Source organism: Rhinolophus sinicus, chromosome 2, assembly GCF_057876585.1.
Source record: "Rhinolophus sinicus isolate RSI-liver-muscle chromosome 2, RSI-T2T, whole genome shotgun sequence".
Lineage (NCBI taxonomy): Eukaryota > Metazoa > Chordata > Mammalia > Chiroptera > Rhinolophidae > Rhinolophus > Rhinolophus sinicus.
In genome coordinates this window covers 62767288-62782660 of record NC_142502.1, presented here as the reverse complement: position 1 = coordinate 62782660, position 15373 = coordinate 62767288, and the positions used below count along the sequence as shown (strand labels likewise).

General features: G+C 38.7%; 1 protein-coding gene across 2 annotated transcripts in view; it reads left to right on the top strand.

The window, feature by feature from the left end:
• The window catches only part of LOC148758787 (uncharacterized), a 55333-nt gene extending 40307 nt beyond the window's left edge, over positions 1-15026 (top strand). For both annotated transcript variants that reach the window (XR_016020261.1, XR_016020260.1), the window contains one exon: positions 13433-15026. The gene's annotated coding sequence lies outside the window, so the exon portion shown is untranslated. The remainder of the gene's footprint in view (positions 1-13432) is intronic.
• Positions 15027-15373: the final 347 nt, after the last annotated feature.

Here is a 15373-nt window from a genome sequence, read left to right as displayed (position 1 = left end):
AAACAATGCATTCCTATTGTCACTGGATTTTTAAAAAATACTCATTCTGCTATTTCCACATCAAAGCTTGTAAGAAATAAGCTGTAAGTGGGTTTCACACCATTTAAGAAGCTTCTGACATTTTCGAAGTTCCCCTGGGGTTTACAATGAGAGTCTTTCGAGGAATACTGATCTCTAGGAAATGAGAGGAAAATTCCTCTCATTTTTGTCTAAATAAAATAACGAAAGGAGTGCTTGATATTCAGACTCTTCACAGAAATTGCATTCTTAAAAGATAAAAGAATAATAGTGGCAGCAGGTTGCAACTTGCTTTTTACTTTTGCTTTTGTGGCAATGTGCATGCTGAGTGGGGAATTTGAGGAAGAGGGTTTGAGCATAATGAGCAGAAAATTGTGAGTGATCGATCTGTTATATACATTATCTCGGTGCCTAAGTGAAGAAAGAAGTGGTGAAATTATCCTTTGAATTCAAAACCATGCTAATCATCAATCTAGATAAATTTTTCAGTGGTATGTTTTGTTTGCTTAATTACCCGAACTGGCCATCCTGTGACTCCAAATCCATTATGAACCATACAGCCCCCTGCTTTGTTCTTGTTGGGTACACAAGTATTTCATCTTTTAAACAATGGTGTGTTTTGATATGCTAACTTAATACTTATCTGTCAGGGAAAAGCCCATGAGTGTCTGCGCTGTTCATCACTATATATCCAGCACTTAGCACAGTGCCTGGAGTATGGTGGAGTCTCAGTAAACCTTTGTTGAACAAATGAATGAATGAATGAATGAGTGAATGGTAACTTGCTATTCCTGTTCTCTAAACCTCTAATTGCTCCAAATATTACCATCAACAAGAGATTTCTTCACATAGTGTCTTAATAAGATGATCATATAATTTATAGTTCAAACCAAGACACTTTGGGGAATAAGAGGAATGTTGTTAATAATTACATCAAGACAACCGGCATAAAGCAGGACAATCTTAGGCAAACTGGGACATATGGCCACCCTATACATAGAGGATTATTACACACCAAAGGACCAGAGAACATATTTCTTGCATATATTGCATGTCTTGTCTATTTTCTTGAGACCTTACTTGGCTTGATATAATTGACCTGTCCTTTGGAGCTGATTACTACATGTTTATTAAAGTCAATAGTTTTTCTTTTTCTTTTTTTGCCTTCCAATTTGAATTAGCATTAAAGTGCAGAAAAAGAAAGCTCTATGAGGAGAAGTAAAGAGCCTTTGAGGCACTATTCTAACCCCAAACCTAACCGTGTTTGACATATGTAGTCAAACTCAATAGATGCTTGCTTAAAACAAAAAGGAAGTTCTGTTTTCAAAATTGTAGAAGGTAGAACTAGTAAACACTGCTCCCACACAAAATCCATACAAATGATTAAAAATACATATTAATATATATTGGCATAATAAAATTTGATGGAAACTGTTACTTGACAAAAAAACTAATGAAAGCTTGAGAAATGGAATGCACATGGTTTAAGATGAATTAGAAAATCACTTCTTTGGACATGTAGAGAAGTAACACCAAAAGAACTCCCTTGCTAGAAGAGATTAGAGGTAGGGGACAGAAAGGGGACCAGAGGCAATCAACAAGGGAATCAGAGTGGCAGCAGCTGGATAGATTGACCCCTACATATGCGCGCGCGCGCACACACACGCCAGGCATATTTATCTCTACCTAGGAGCAGTAGGAGTTTAGGATAGAGTGACAAGGCAGTTCCCCTAGATGTCAATACCCCAGGGGAATCAGGATTGTCTTTACCTCACCAAGTGGCTCCTTCTTCCATCACTCTCTCTGGAAACAAAGCAAGCCTCAGCAACAGCTCCCGCTCCCCTACTAGGCTGTACAAAGAGAGTTAACAGAAAATCTAATAGAGAACTTCAGCTACCAAAACAAACTGATAAGAAAGATAAAAATATTCTCAAAGTTTCAGGAACATCAACACCATAAAAGGGTGCCTTTTCTCAAAAAACCAGAAACTAGACAAATGAAACAATTTATACTAGTGGAAGTAGTATGAGGCCCTAACATAAGCTTATTTTATATTATTGAAAGATAAGGAAAAAAATAGGCTGATTGATTATGAAAAATCAACTAGATATTATGGAAATGAAAAATCAACTAGATATTGTGGAAATGAGATAAATAAATGTTTTGAAATCAGAAAAATTCAAAAATGGACTGACTAGCAGGATAAACACAATTAAAGAGCAAATTAGTGATGTGAAAGACTGTACCAGGAAATTATCCCAGAATGTAACACAAAAGGAAAAAGTAAAAGAACAGCACAAAAGAAAAGTTAAAAAAAAAATAAAAACATGAAAAAAAAGGGCTGGAAATCAATATCACTTCTATAGGGGTCCAAATTGAGAGAATATGGAGAATGCAGAGGAAAATTACTTGGTGAAATAAAAGCCAAATAAATAAATGCATACATACATACATACGTATATACATAAGCTAGACCTGAAGAAATACTGAAGTCCTAAAATTGAAAGGGCCTATCAAGGGACAAACATAGCAACAATGGTGACAAAACCCAATTCTAGACATTCCATAGTCATGTCAAGCCTAGATGGAAAATCCTAAAAGCTAGGAGAGAGAGAAAACAATTAGAATACCTACCAAAAAAAAAGGAAAAATAAAATCATATTGGCAGCATACTCAGCAGCAGCAGGACTGGATACAACAGAGTATAGAGCATCACATTCAAAAAGCTGGGAGGAAATAGTTTTGAGTCTCTAATTTTACAAATATACATTGAAACTGTCACTCAAATATGAGGGTAGAGTAAAACGTTTTCAGATATATGAATCCTCAGAAAGCTTATTTATTACTCATGGATTTTTTTCATAAAAATCACAAGAGGGGAGGATATACCCCAGAAAAAAAGAAAATGGCTTCCAGGAAGAAACAGCTGAATGCATTAATGTGTAATTTAAAATTGATAATAAAAATGATATTTATTTCTAGGGAAGTAGTGTTTGATTTCTTAAATTGTAAACATAAAATTAGATACAATTAGAATTATTTAATTTGCTTTAATTATACAATATGTCACAAGTCCGTAAAGGTACGAACTGAGGAAAATCAGAGGCTTGGAACCCTCTGATTAACCAGACTGTGGCCCTTAGGGGAGGCCCCGCTTGTCCTGATGCAAGAGGAGGGGAAGGCGGGATGCCAGAGGCTAGGACAGAAGCAAGATCTAATCTCCCCCAAAGAAGTTGTGAAAGCCCATGTACCACAGAAACCCTGACACAGAGCCACCTCTAACCTTTAATGAAATGTAGCTTTCTGAAGATCTGTATTTCCAATTTCTGTCAACAACTAGTTTTTTCTCTATGTCATTTTCAAGGAATCTCAAAGGTTAACAGGATTTTTATAAGGAGAAAATTTGATAAATCAAATAAAATGGAGTATTAGCAGAATATTGAGATCCCAGAAATGTTCTAACTTGCACTATAACCCTTTAACTTTCCTCTTTCCAAGTCAAGACATAAGGAGTTCTGAATGATATGTTTGTTTCCCGTCATGTGGCGCCCCCACTATCCACGAGACAGAGAGCCTCTAGGGAAGCGTTCTTTCTCTTGGCAGCTCAGTATGAAAGTGGAAGTTTGTTCACAGAGGTAGCTTGTAATTACTACCTAAGTCACGAGAATGTTGTGTTTCCCTTTCATTGATGTCTTACTTGACATCATGCCTTGGTGGACACCTGTTGAGACCACCCAGCTCACCTCCATCTTCCTGGAGCACAGCCCTACATCTTCCCCTTTTCCCACAGCAGGTGCTGCCCTGAGCCTGTCTGCCTGACCACAGTGCTTGGCCTAGTCATTCATACTCTGTGGCCCAAAATCCTTCTCCAGAACTTTCTGTTCATCCCTAAAGTTGAGCGAGGTGGGACCCTTCCTCTTTGGGAATCTGTGAGGACGTGATCTGGATCATGACCATATCCCCAGTACACGGAAGAAGGAAGTTTGCAGATAGAGGGAATGAGGCAGAGAACCAGGAATAAGGGGAAGAGGGATAGAATCCTGGTGGAATCAGGTCCTGGATCCTGTGGCACTAGTTATACCCCACCCATGCTGGATCTGGGAAAGGAAATTCACCCTTCTGCCTAGCTAGTTCAATTTGACTTTCTGGCATTTGCGACCAGAAGAGTCATCTAGTTCAGTGCCATCCCCCGAACAGGTGCACAGTAAAGGTCACTGGATCCAGAGGAGCAGGCCAAAAATCAATTCAGCATGAGGTCTGGCTCTGGAAGAAGGAGGCGAGTGGGTCAGGCCAGAGCATCCTTGTTGGGGCAGAGCATGTGTGTGGGGGCAGGGTATACCATGTGGGAGCAGTTTTGCCAATAGGAGACAAATAACCAAGCACCTGGCAGCGGCTCATGCCAACAGAGCACAGCAGAGGTGACAGTAGGTCTCAGTAGGAAAAGGTTCTTTATCTTGCAATTGAAAACAATATTTGGGGAATTCTGTTTTGAGTACTATAAGATTTGGGGCTGCTGTGATCTTTCTGTGGTCTAATAGTTGATTTGCATTGCTTTTCCTTTCTCTTTTGTTACTTTGTGCCAACATACTTATATGTGAGTTTGTGTTTATAATTCCAGAGGAGAAGGAGAGAATTAATGTGTCAGCCTCTTGGGCTTCCTGATGAAGAGACATTTTCAGGGTTCTGGGTGAGGAATCAAGCCAGAAAGAATGTAACTATATAAAAGTCAATCCCACTTAAAGGCACAGAAATCTCTGACCAAGGGTTACCTCTAACCTTTAGTGTCGCTTTCTTTGGAGCTACAGTTTTTATTTGTGACAACAACTAACACATCCTTTATGCCAGTTTTAAGGATTCTTCAACTTATCATATATTTCTCTGGCATTTTATTTTGTCCTCAGTTTCTTCATTTGTTTCTAGGTGGCAATCAGCTTTGGTCTAAACCAGGAGCATGGTATAGAAATGATTATTTAACAAGGTGTTAGAATGGGACGCATCCTGGCTTAGTTTTGACTGAATTGCCAATAGAAAGCCAGAGTGAATATGAGACAAACCCTCATCTGCCGAACTTACAAAGGAAATGATGGAGAACTACTTTTAGGACTTGTAGGCCCTCCTCACCCCCCAACCAAATCAGAGATATAAATAGAGAAAATGTATGAAAAGGGGAGAAAATTTGCTGATGACATTTCTTTGAGAGAGCTGCTGACACTCGGTGAGTCCCCTAGGAGAGGAGAGTGGGTTTTGTCTATCACCTCAAGCTTCATAAGAGAGGGTTTTGCGGAGCGACTTGGAGAATTTTCAAATGTATTGGGAGTTAGCAGACACAAAAACAGATGGCTGAGAAAGTTAAAGTACCCTTGAATCAACAGAGTTAGTTATATTGGGAGCAACCTGAACTTCCAAAGTTTACTGGGCCAACATATGTGTAAGTGTTTCCTGTGGATCAGATATGAGTTACATGGGAAGCCAAATTGAGTGGGGTCATCTGACATTCTATCTTAAAGTGCTACACAGAGGGGTAGGGGGGTTGCTAGTAACAAGAAATTGGAGGAATTCTTCGGGGATGTAAGAGAAGTTGCAAGTGACAGCCTGTAACAGAGATGCATCCACCCACATCATGAAAAATGCCAACAGAGGGGTCAATCATGGAACCTCTGAAGAGACCATGAAAACAGCTCTTGGGAGAAAGAGTTGGCTGTTCTCACCAGCCAGGCCCAGAGAGCATGAAGCCAGCTTGCAACAGTACCAATGTGAAAAACACCTTTTCTCTTCCTCTACAACTCATCTTCCACCCTCCCCAGTTCTCCCCATAGAGGATTCAGGGTTTGGCTAGAAAGTGGGGGTGAGGGAAGGAGCAGCCCAATGTGGAAACTGGAGAAAACTCATCCTGCCCGTCTTTTCCACTGCAGGCTTCCAACTGGAAGCTAAAGAAGGGGAAAGTATTTCAATTTTAGTGCTAAATAAAGTTTAGTGATATGAATAATATCTCAGACTGGATGTTTTAATTACTGAATTAAGATTGTTTGGGGAACTTCAAGTGACTGCAGGACTTCCTGTTACTTAAGAGTGAGGACAAAGGCCAGGTCCTAAACAAGTTTCCATCCTCAGACAGGCTAAAATTAACCCCACTTAATACTTAAAAAAAAAAAAAATAGGTGGTGAAGACACAATGGGATTTATAGATGATGTAATACAAAATTGTACACCTGAAATCTATGTAATTTTACTAACAATTGTCACCCCAATAAATTTTTTTTAAAAAGTTGTGTTTTGAATGCATCATCACTGAGATTTGTTTAACATAGTAATTGAAGCAATAAGCATAAAAATCAAACAAATGTAATAATGCCTGAAATATGTGAGCAATCTTGTCAATAAGCATATAGAGGTCACTTTAATTATTTTCAGAACTAGTCAGGCATTCTTTCAGATATTGCATTTATTTCTGAACTTTATAACTTAAATCACAGTTTACCTTTTGAAGCATGATGAAAGGACAGAGAATTAAGGCCATGAAGAAAAACTTGAGCACTTGGTTTATTTAAGAGGAAGAAATGAAACTTCTAATGCCACCAATTCTTAAAATTTTTGTGCCACCAAGAGTTAGAAGTATCAAAACAATGCACCCATGTGTCACAGATACACTTTGACTAAATTCCTAACATAGTACACTAAATAATCCAAAGAGCTCCAGGTATGGCACTGGTGAGGAAGAAAAATCATAGCAGCATCATGTATCCAAGGATCATAATTGGCAGCCTGTTATTGGTTAGTCTTCAACATCCATTAGTTAACATTCATTAAGCAAGTATTATATGCCAGGCTCTGTAGATAAGGAGGCAGAAAGGTATAAAGTGACCAAAGAGTCAACAGAGAGTAAAAGTTGATCCAAGAGGGGTGAGAGCCTCTGTGGGCACTGGGACAGCAGTACGGAGGAAGATGTCTTAATCTGCCTCTATTTAATCGGCCAGCTACATTTATACACCCTCTTCATCCCCCTGTAAAACATACTGACTGAGGCCATAAGCATTCCAAAACGCTTTCAGCTACTCGCTAGTGTGGCTGTGCACTTCTGCTCTCATCTGTTGAGTGTTTTGTTGTTGTTGCTGTGGACCCAGAGGTAATTGTGTTCATTTCCCAAATTGATTTATGCCAATCATACTTATTATTGTGATGAAATAATTTTAAAAATAATATATGATACAATAAAATATGAATATGAAAATAAGTATAGTTGTTGCTTTTGAAAATTATATTGAATGCTTTGGAGAGATACCATAAAGACTAGTCATTGAAAAAAATCACTACATAGTAATCCAGATTCTTTAACAGGTTCTTGAAAGTTTATGACTAAATGGCGGAATGTGCCTGCCATTCTCTCACCTTTCAACCGTAAATGCTATGTAAATGAGCCAATTTTGTTGCTCTGTTCAATGCCAAAACGGAATAAACATTGGCAGAGAACACACTGTCATTTTCTCACGTAGAGGAGCACTGTCAATTGTAAAGCCATTGTCTTGGCCACCAGCTAGGAAAAGTAATAACCTCCAGAAATTCTATTATTTGTGCGCCAGTAGGGCCATATGACCACTGCAGGGCAAGTCTTTCAAGATCACCCACCACATACTTCATGTCAGTTCATTCATTCATCCAATTAATATTGATTGAGCCCCCACAGGGAGACTGGCAGGAAAACAATGCCTCTTATTGAACAAGCAGGAAAGAAAATTGTGTGACTCACCTGACTCTATCAGTATGCTTCCAAGGAGGAATCCTGAAACAGGGTAGAGTCTCTTCTGATGAAGTTCATTTTGCTGGAAGGGTTACTAGCCCAGAACTGGCTTCAGGCGTTTAGCATTCAATTATTTGTATCCAGCCTGACCTGTTCCTTGTGAAAGATAGGCTCCATCTCAACACAATGTAGTGTTGATAACACATGAGTTTACAGACCCCTGGGAGAGGCCTCCAGCCTGGCTGATGGCGCAGAGCCAAGAAGCCCAGCCCCAGTAATAGAAAGGTACCTTGGGAACTCTGAGTGTGTAGAAAGATACTTGGTTCTTATGCACACAGCAAACTTTATCATCGATTTCTATAGCATAGATCAATTTCTATTAATATGCTTATATTTAACAAACTTCAAAAAATTGAATGCTAATTTTCCATGATACTCAATGTTTATGATGTGTTAAAAAATTCTGGTAAATATTTATGATGGAGGCTGTAAAGCTCACTGACTTTCAAGTAACTTTCTATTTCTAAGATGGCTTAGACATCACATAAATTACAGGTCAAATCCTTTTCTACCTCACAGGGTGTTTTAAAGACTGAGACCTTCTTCACATAACATTTATTACTTTTTTAAGGAAGGAATTAAGTAAATGAAAGATAAATTGACAGAAGGATTTGTAAATTTTCTTGATAAATTTGGGAATTTGAAAATAATTCCCCTTCTGTGTCTATAAATTTTTTACTATGTGAAATGCAATGTCTTAAACAGGCATTGAGAATGCATTCTACTTGTCTCCCATCATGTGGCTATAAGGTTTTATTTTGAGCAAACATGATTAGGGTAGCTAAAATTAGAATGGATGTTCCAACAACTCTGTGTGTTTTCTCTAGTTGACTATTAGAGAAAAGTAAATTGAATTGTCCTAATGTTTCTTACTATTAATATTAATTTAAAATCCTCTTAGTGTTCTTCCTAAGTTTGGTGTATGCCAGTCTATACAGGAATAAACTTATTTGTAAGAGCACTGAATCATTATCAAATGTGTATTTGGTGATGGGAGGGAGGAAAGAGTGGGGATATCCAGATACCGGATACTCCTAATGATTGGCATTTCATGCTGGCCCTCTCATCTGCTTAGTAACTGACTCGTTCTGTGCAAGATGTTGCTTAAAAAAGAGAAATCGAGGAGTTGAGGAATTCTTCTAGCTCATTCCTGATTCACTCCCTTCAAAAGAGAGATCAAGAGGAAGAGTATGGAAGCATGAGCATGGAAAATTAGGCTACCCTTTGTGCTAACGGAGCCTTGCATCTCTCCTTGCCTTTACTCTCTCTCCGAGGTAGCATCAAGGTTACTATGGAAATGCAAAGAGTTCCTGTATTCTTCCCTAGTCCCTCTTCTAGGTTCTTCCTTAATCTGGGGTGAGCTCAGAGGCACTTGCTGTGGTATGGAGGCTGCAAAGGGAGGGGATATCTGTGCAACTTTCCTTCAGTAGAGCAGATCATTCCAGTAGGAGCAAGTGTGTCTGCAATATACACACGGAGGACATGGGACAGTTCATCAGGAAAACTCTAGCTAGGCAGAATTTGGTTATAGGTAGCTTCTTTTTAATGTAGCTGTGTCAGTCAGCAGTGTTTTGCAAATGAGAAGAAATAATATATAAAGCTACCATGTGGGAGAATGTGATAGATGCCAGGCACAGTGGTATGTGTGTTCCATACAAAATTGTCCACACAACAAACCCATGAGGTTGGTATGATTTTTATGGCCACAAGGCAACTGAAGGCCAGAGAGTCAACATAAGGCCTGTGACTAAGAAAAGGAGAGTCTTGATGAAAGGACAGGACTATTCAAATTCAAAATCCACACTATTAACCTCTACCAGGGATTATAACTAAATGGGAAGGACTCTAAAAGCAATATTCATCCTTGAAAACATTTTTTTTTCTAATCTAAAGTCATAAAGGTATTTAATAGGTTGAAACATATGAAATTGACAATATTCAACTGGTTGACCTACAAAAATGGCAATTTCATGTAGTTCAATAATATCTATTTATAACTTTTGCAGAAGATATTCACAGATGGGGGACACGCAGCAGAACAGATTCATATTGAGGAACCCTCCACGTTTCCTATGACTCACAGATTTTTTATTGTGTAAAATAAGAAAATAACCAGAGTAATAGAAATGCGCTTTATAAAGTTTGTATAATTAAGGCAGAAATTTTCTATGCATTAAACATTAAAGTTTTACCATTTGGAGGTAAAAACTGGGAACTCTTTGTAATGAGTACATCAACTCTGACACAAGCTGACAGTTTGACATGGGCAGCCCCGAATACCAAAGCAGGATAATGAAACATGATGATCTAAACCAGGCCTCGGAGAGAGATGCTTCTCTGACCACTGTTGGTTGGAGGTATTTATAATTCGCAATGCATTATTTATGACTAACTTAACTATTTAGTATCAATCAATACAGTTCTTTCATTACACCTATCTAGTTAATTTCAGCTAACGCTATTTTCTTACGAATTTCCAAAGCAAAAGCGTCCTTCTAGGTGGTTGTCGTTCATGCGGTTGGCCAAATATGTTCAGTTTTTCTTTCTTTCAGACACAAAAGAATGAGAATGCCATTTCCGAGGCCCCTGTGATTAGTTCTGGCCAGTGAGTGGTGAGCAGGAATAACATAGGTCACTTCTGGGCTAAGTGCTGAGTTGCTGCTATGAGACCTTCCAGAACTCTTTTCCCCTGGCGTGGTGCTTGACTACATTTGATACACGGCTGGTTTCTCAGCCTAGATCCTGGGAAGGGGAGATAAGCCTATAGTATAACTCCTAGCCCATTCGTGATGGGTATATACAGAAGAAAGAAAGAAACATTGTTTATAACAAGTGCTATGATTTGGAGGTTGCTTATTATGGAAGCATACCTTAGCCTCTCCCGATAGATACAGGTGTTTTAAATAGCCTAACTACACTTTTGATCCTCATTCTGAAAATTAGGGTTGGGTCTATCTGATTCTGATATTTCTACTGGTTTTGATGGAAAAGACTAGGTGCCTGACTTACAAATTGGTGCCTGAAAAGGGCATATTTCAGTGTGGGAGTAGCTGCCCCTTCTACCCAAAAGTAGTACCCTTCATGTCCAATGACCAGTTCCCCAAATGAAGTCCCCAATGATGGACACAAAGCCTTCACAAAGGTGGGAGGAGTAGAAAGCTTTATAAGAAATAAAATTCCAGAGGAAACAGAAATTCCATCTGGGAGGGAATGTTGCCCCTCCCCCATCTACCATGGAGTCAGATTACCTCCATTCATGTCTCTTATTTCATCAGCAACACCTTTACCAGAAGAGTGTCATAACAAAGATGATTCCTAGAAAGGTTGAAAATCCATCATAATCCATTAACATGTTAGCAACAATTGTGCATTAACTAGAAATCCACACAGCAGAGAGGGAATATAATGTTTATAAATAAATCTTAAAGCAAAAGAGAGCCCAAAGATCCAAAGCACCAGGTGACTGCTCAAATGAACTGATACCACACTGTGAACAATAACACAGGAAGAGTGGGGAAGCAGGAAAAACTGATTTTGCCAACTTCATGATTTCCTCCGGGAGAAGAACCAGTTTTAACCCTGATTCCAAGTGAGATTTTTCTTGAGAAAGAATCCCCACAATTGGAGATGTATATCAGTAGTATAAAGGGGAAATCAGTTTTCTGTTAAGATCTCTGAGTCTCTGTAAATAAATGTATACCTTTTTAGTTTGCTGGTAAAAAATTTGCCTCCTCATCGATTGGTGCCAAATCTGTAGCATTATTGAGTTTATAGAAAATTTCTGTTAAAACGTATAGCTTTAGTCTTGCCTGCAAAGCCTCCTCACATTTCAGCAAAACAGTGAGTCTTGTCAGAATGCCTTGATAGCTGCACGATTCACAGTACTATCACAGGTCAGGCTTTGACTAGCAATCGTGTGATGAATTGGAGCATATCCCAAAAAACAGAATATCTATGAAGAAAACATTCATCACAAGAAAAAGGTATGGGATAAAACATGACAACACATTTTGCTAACAAGAAAAATATATGTGGAGAGATACCCTCTGTCCTCCCATGCTCAGTGCTCACTATATCTGCTAGCAGGGATCTTTGAAAGAGCTGGCCATTGCAACAAGTCATTTATGCAGCTCTTGTAACACCTAGACACTAATGCAAATTCCCCACTTAAGTGCTGACCTTCACAGCACCAAATCAGGGCCCAGCAACCAGAAATTTCCCTTCAATCTTGCGTGGAGAAGTCACATTTTAAAGCCTGTCATCCTGCATAGGAAACTACCATTTAACCGTCATTAATATGACATTCAAAATTTAAACTGAATAACATATAAAATACTTCTTAGCAGCAGATAATTGTAGTTTATAATTTGTTTCCTCCTTTGAATATTCCACTACAAGATACTGAGCCTTCACGTTGGTCTTGACTGTGAGCGCTCAGTTTTGAGGGATTGGTCAAGACATAAGTTTCTATAAATAAAGGTTAAATAAATAAAAGTTCAACTTTTGACCTAAATCACATTGAGTTTTGGAAAAAAAATGTATTACATTTATTCTTAACTGCCTTTAGTGCAGAAGTTTTCTAGGGCTTCCATAACAAAATACCACAGACTGCGTGGCTTAAACAACAACAAAAACAGTGTCAGCAGGTTTCATTTCTTCTGAGGCCTCTCTCTTTGACTTGCAGTGTCCTCAAATGGCCTTTTGTCTATGCATGCACACTCTGGGTGTCCAAATCGTCTCTTTTTATAAAGACATCAGTTAGCTTACATTAAGGCCCAACCTAACAGTCTCATTTTAACTTAATCAACTCTTTAAAGGTCTATCTCCAAACACAGTCACATTCTGAAGTACGGGGTATTAACTTCAACATACAAATTTTGAGGGGACACAACTCAGCCCATAACGCTTAGCAAATGGAATATAATGTAGCTTTTTCTTGATCACCCAGGATCTGAGTTCTGGACATTCATATATTTTTCTGTGCCATCAGCATCTCTAGAGAGTGAAGGGGTTATGGAATGTGCTTTCTAGAGATATCCCTAGAATCCCTTTGTCACCTGAAAGCCCTAGACATTTGCTGTCCAATACAGCAATCCATATCCACATATGGTTATTTACATTTAAATTAATAAAATTAAAAATTTAGTTCTTCATTTGCACTAGCCACAATTGAAGTATTCAGTAGCCACCTATAGATAGTGCCTCCATATTAGGCAGTGCAAATGTTGAACATTCCACTATCCCAGAATTCTGCTGTCCTGTTGACAGAAACTCAGCCCTCTTGGCCCGGTGACACCCTCAAGAGAGCATGACACAGCTGGGCTCTTTAAGAACTGCAGTGTTTTAGCTGCTGTTTCATTTACTTTCTTTTTGTCACATTTATCTCAGTTCCTCACTGTCATTGTTTTTGGTCACTGCCTTTTCGTATCATGCTGTTTTCTTCCTCACCACCCTTTTCTTTGGCTTTATCTTCTCCTGTCCTTTTCTTTGTTGGAATGGTGAATTTCGCTCTGAAAGGTTTTGCCGCACAGTGAGAACTCTTCTTTCTTCTAATCAGTAAATGCCATTAAGCTTCATGTCTTTGACCACTCTCGACATTTTTATTGGTGTTTCATTCAGGTACATCTAAGTGGAATAGAGCCTGATACCTGGACAGTGGATAAGACGGAGCCACATAATCTATCCGGAAGCACAGCAATCACAGGAAGTCTGTTTTTCATTATTCTTCTCATATTACCTCTTGGGGGATGAGTTGGCCTAACAGTGAAGGACTTTGAATTCAACCTGCCTGAGTTCAAATTGTGGTGTCATCATCTATTAGCTGTTTGGCCTTGACCACATTTCTTAACTCCAGTTTCTTCATCTGTGTATTGTAAGTTTTCCAACTTTGTGTTTCCCTGCTGCTTTGACATCCTCACAACCCGCCCACGTGACCAGGTGCACCAACACGAAGAGGCTGGCCCCTGCCATAAGTTCCCCTTCTTGACATCCTCTGACTGTGACCTATGACATTCAAATGCACCAGTGAGATTCCCTTGTGCCTTTTGCTCACGTGCCCCCAGTAAGGACACTTGCTCTCTCAGCTTCCCAACTGCTTGGTTAAGCCTGTCACCTGGGTGCTCTCCCCATATGGCCCTTTCATTGTATGTGGTGACTCTGTCTCTCTGGGACCTGGGAGTATAATACACTTTGTTTTGCTGCCCCTCTTCTGTGTCCCCTCTTGTGTCTGCTCCTGACTGACCAGCCATCACATGAAAGAATACAAAACAATCTTTAAGATGGAATTTAAGAACAGTACTCACCTTATAAAGTTGTTAGGATTAAATAAATTGACCTAAGTAAATGGTACCTTGAATAAAGCTCAATAGGTGGGAGCTGTTACTATTTCTCAGGAAAAGTTTAACTCTTTACAAGATGGCGATGGACTTTGTCTACTGGACTACTTGTAGTGACCCCAGGCAGAGGATCGCTGATTTGCCATATAGACTATTGTGCATCTATGTCATATTCAAGTTCTGCTAGGGAGTCCCTCCACTCAATTTATCATCCACTATGTGTAATGGGAATACCAGAAAGAGAAGAAAGAGACAGAGGAATAAAGGAAATATTTGAAAGAATAATGACTGAGAATTTTCCCCAAGTTAATGTCAGACTCCAAACCACCACTCCAGAAAGCTCAGAGAACACCAAGTAAGATAAATGTTCCCCCAAAAATCCAAAAATACTATACCTAAGCGTATCATTTTCAAATTATAAAACAATCAAATAAAAAGAAAAAGCATTCTTAAAAAAATAAGATGGAAAAACACCTTACGTGTAGAGGGGTAAAGATAAGAATTATGTCTGACTTCTATTCAGATACGATGCAAGTAAGAAGAGAGTGGCATGAAATATTTAAAGTGTTTAGAGACACAAAACCACCAACCTAGAATTCTTTACCCTATGAAATTATTCGAAAGTGAAGGAGAAATAGACTTTCTCAGACAAACAGAAATTGAGGGAATTGCCAGTAGACCTGCCTTGCAAGAAATGTCAAAAGAAGTTTTTGAGAGAAGAAGGAAAATAATATAGGTCAGAAACTCAGATTTACATGGAGAAGGGAAGAACATCAAAGAAGGAATAAGTGAAGGTAAAATAAAAACTTTTATTTTTCTTACTCCTAATTGATTTCACATAATAGCTTGTTCAAAATAATAATAGCAAAAATATATTCACCCATGTGTATTTATGTTTATAACTTATGTATATATGCTTATGCTTATATATAAATGAAATAAATGACAAAAATGATACAAGTGATGAGAAGGAGGAATTAGGATTATTTTGTTAGTATTAGGACCTCACACTAAATAATAATAATAATAATAATGCTTCATGTGACCAGAACTCATCAACAAAGCTTTTAGAGGCCCCAGTGAAGAGAGCACGTTGCCTAGGAGAAGAAAAGGAGGAGAAATCAGAGCCATGTGAGGAAGTTGTTGAGCCAAGGTAGAGAGACATGAGTGAATGTGGAATATGTGAAGAGTAATAGTAGGAAGGGGTGCCTTTGGCAGAGAGGAA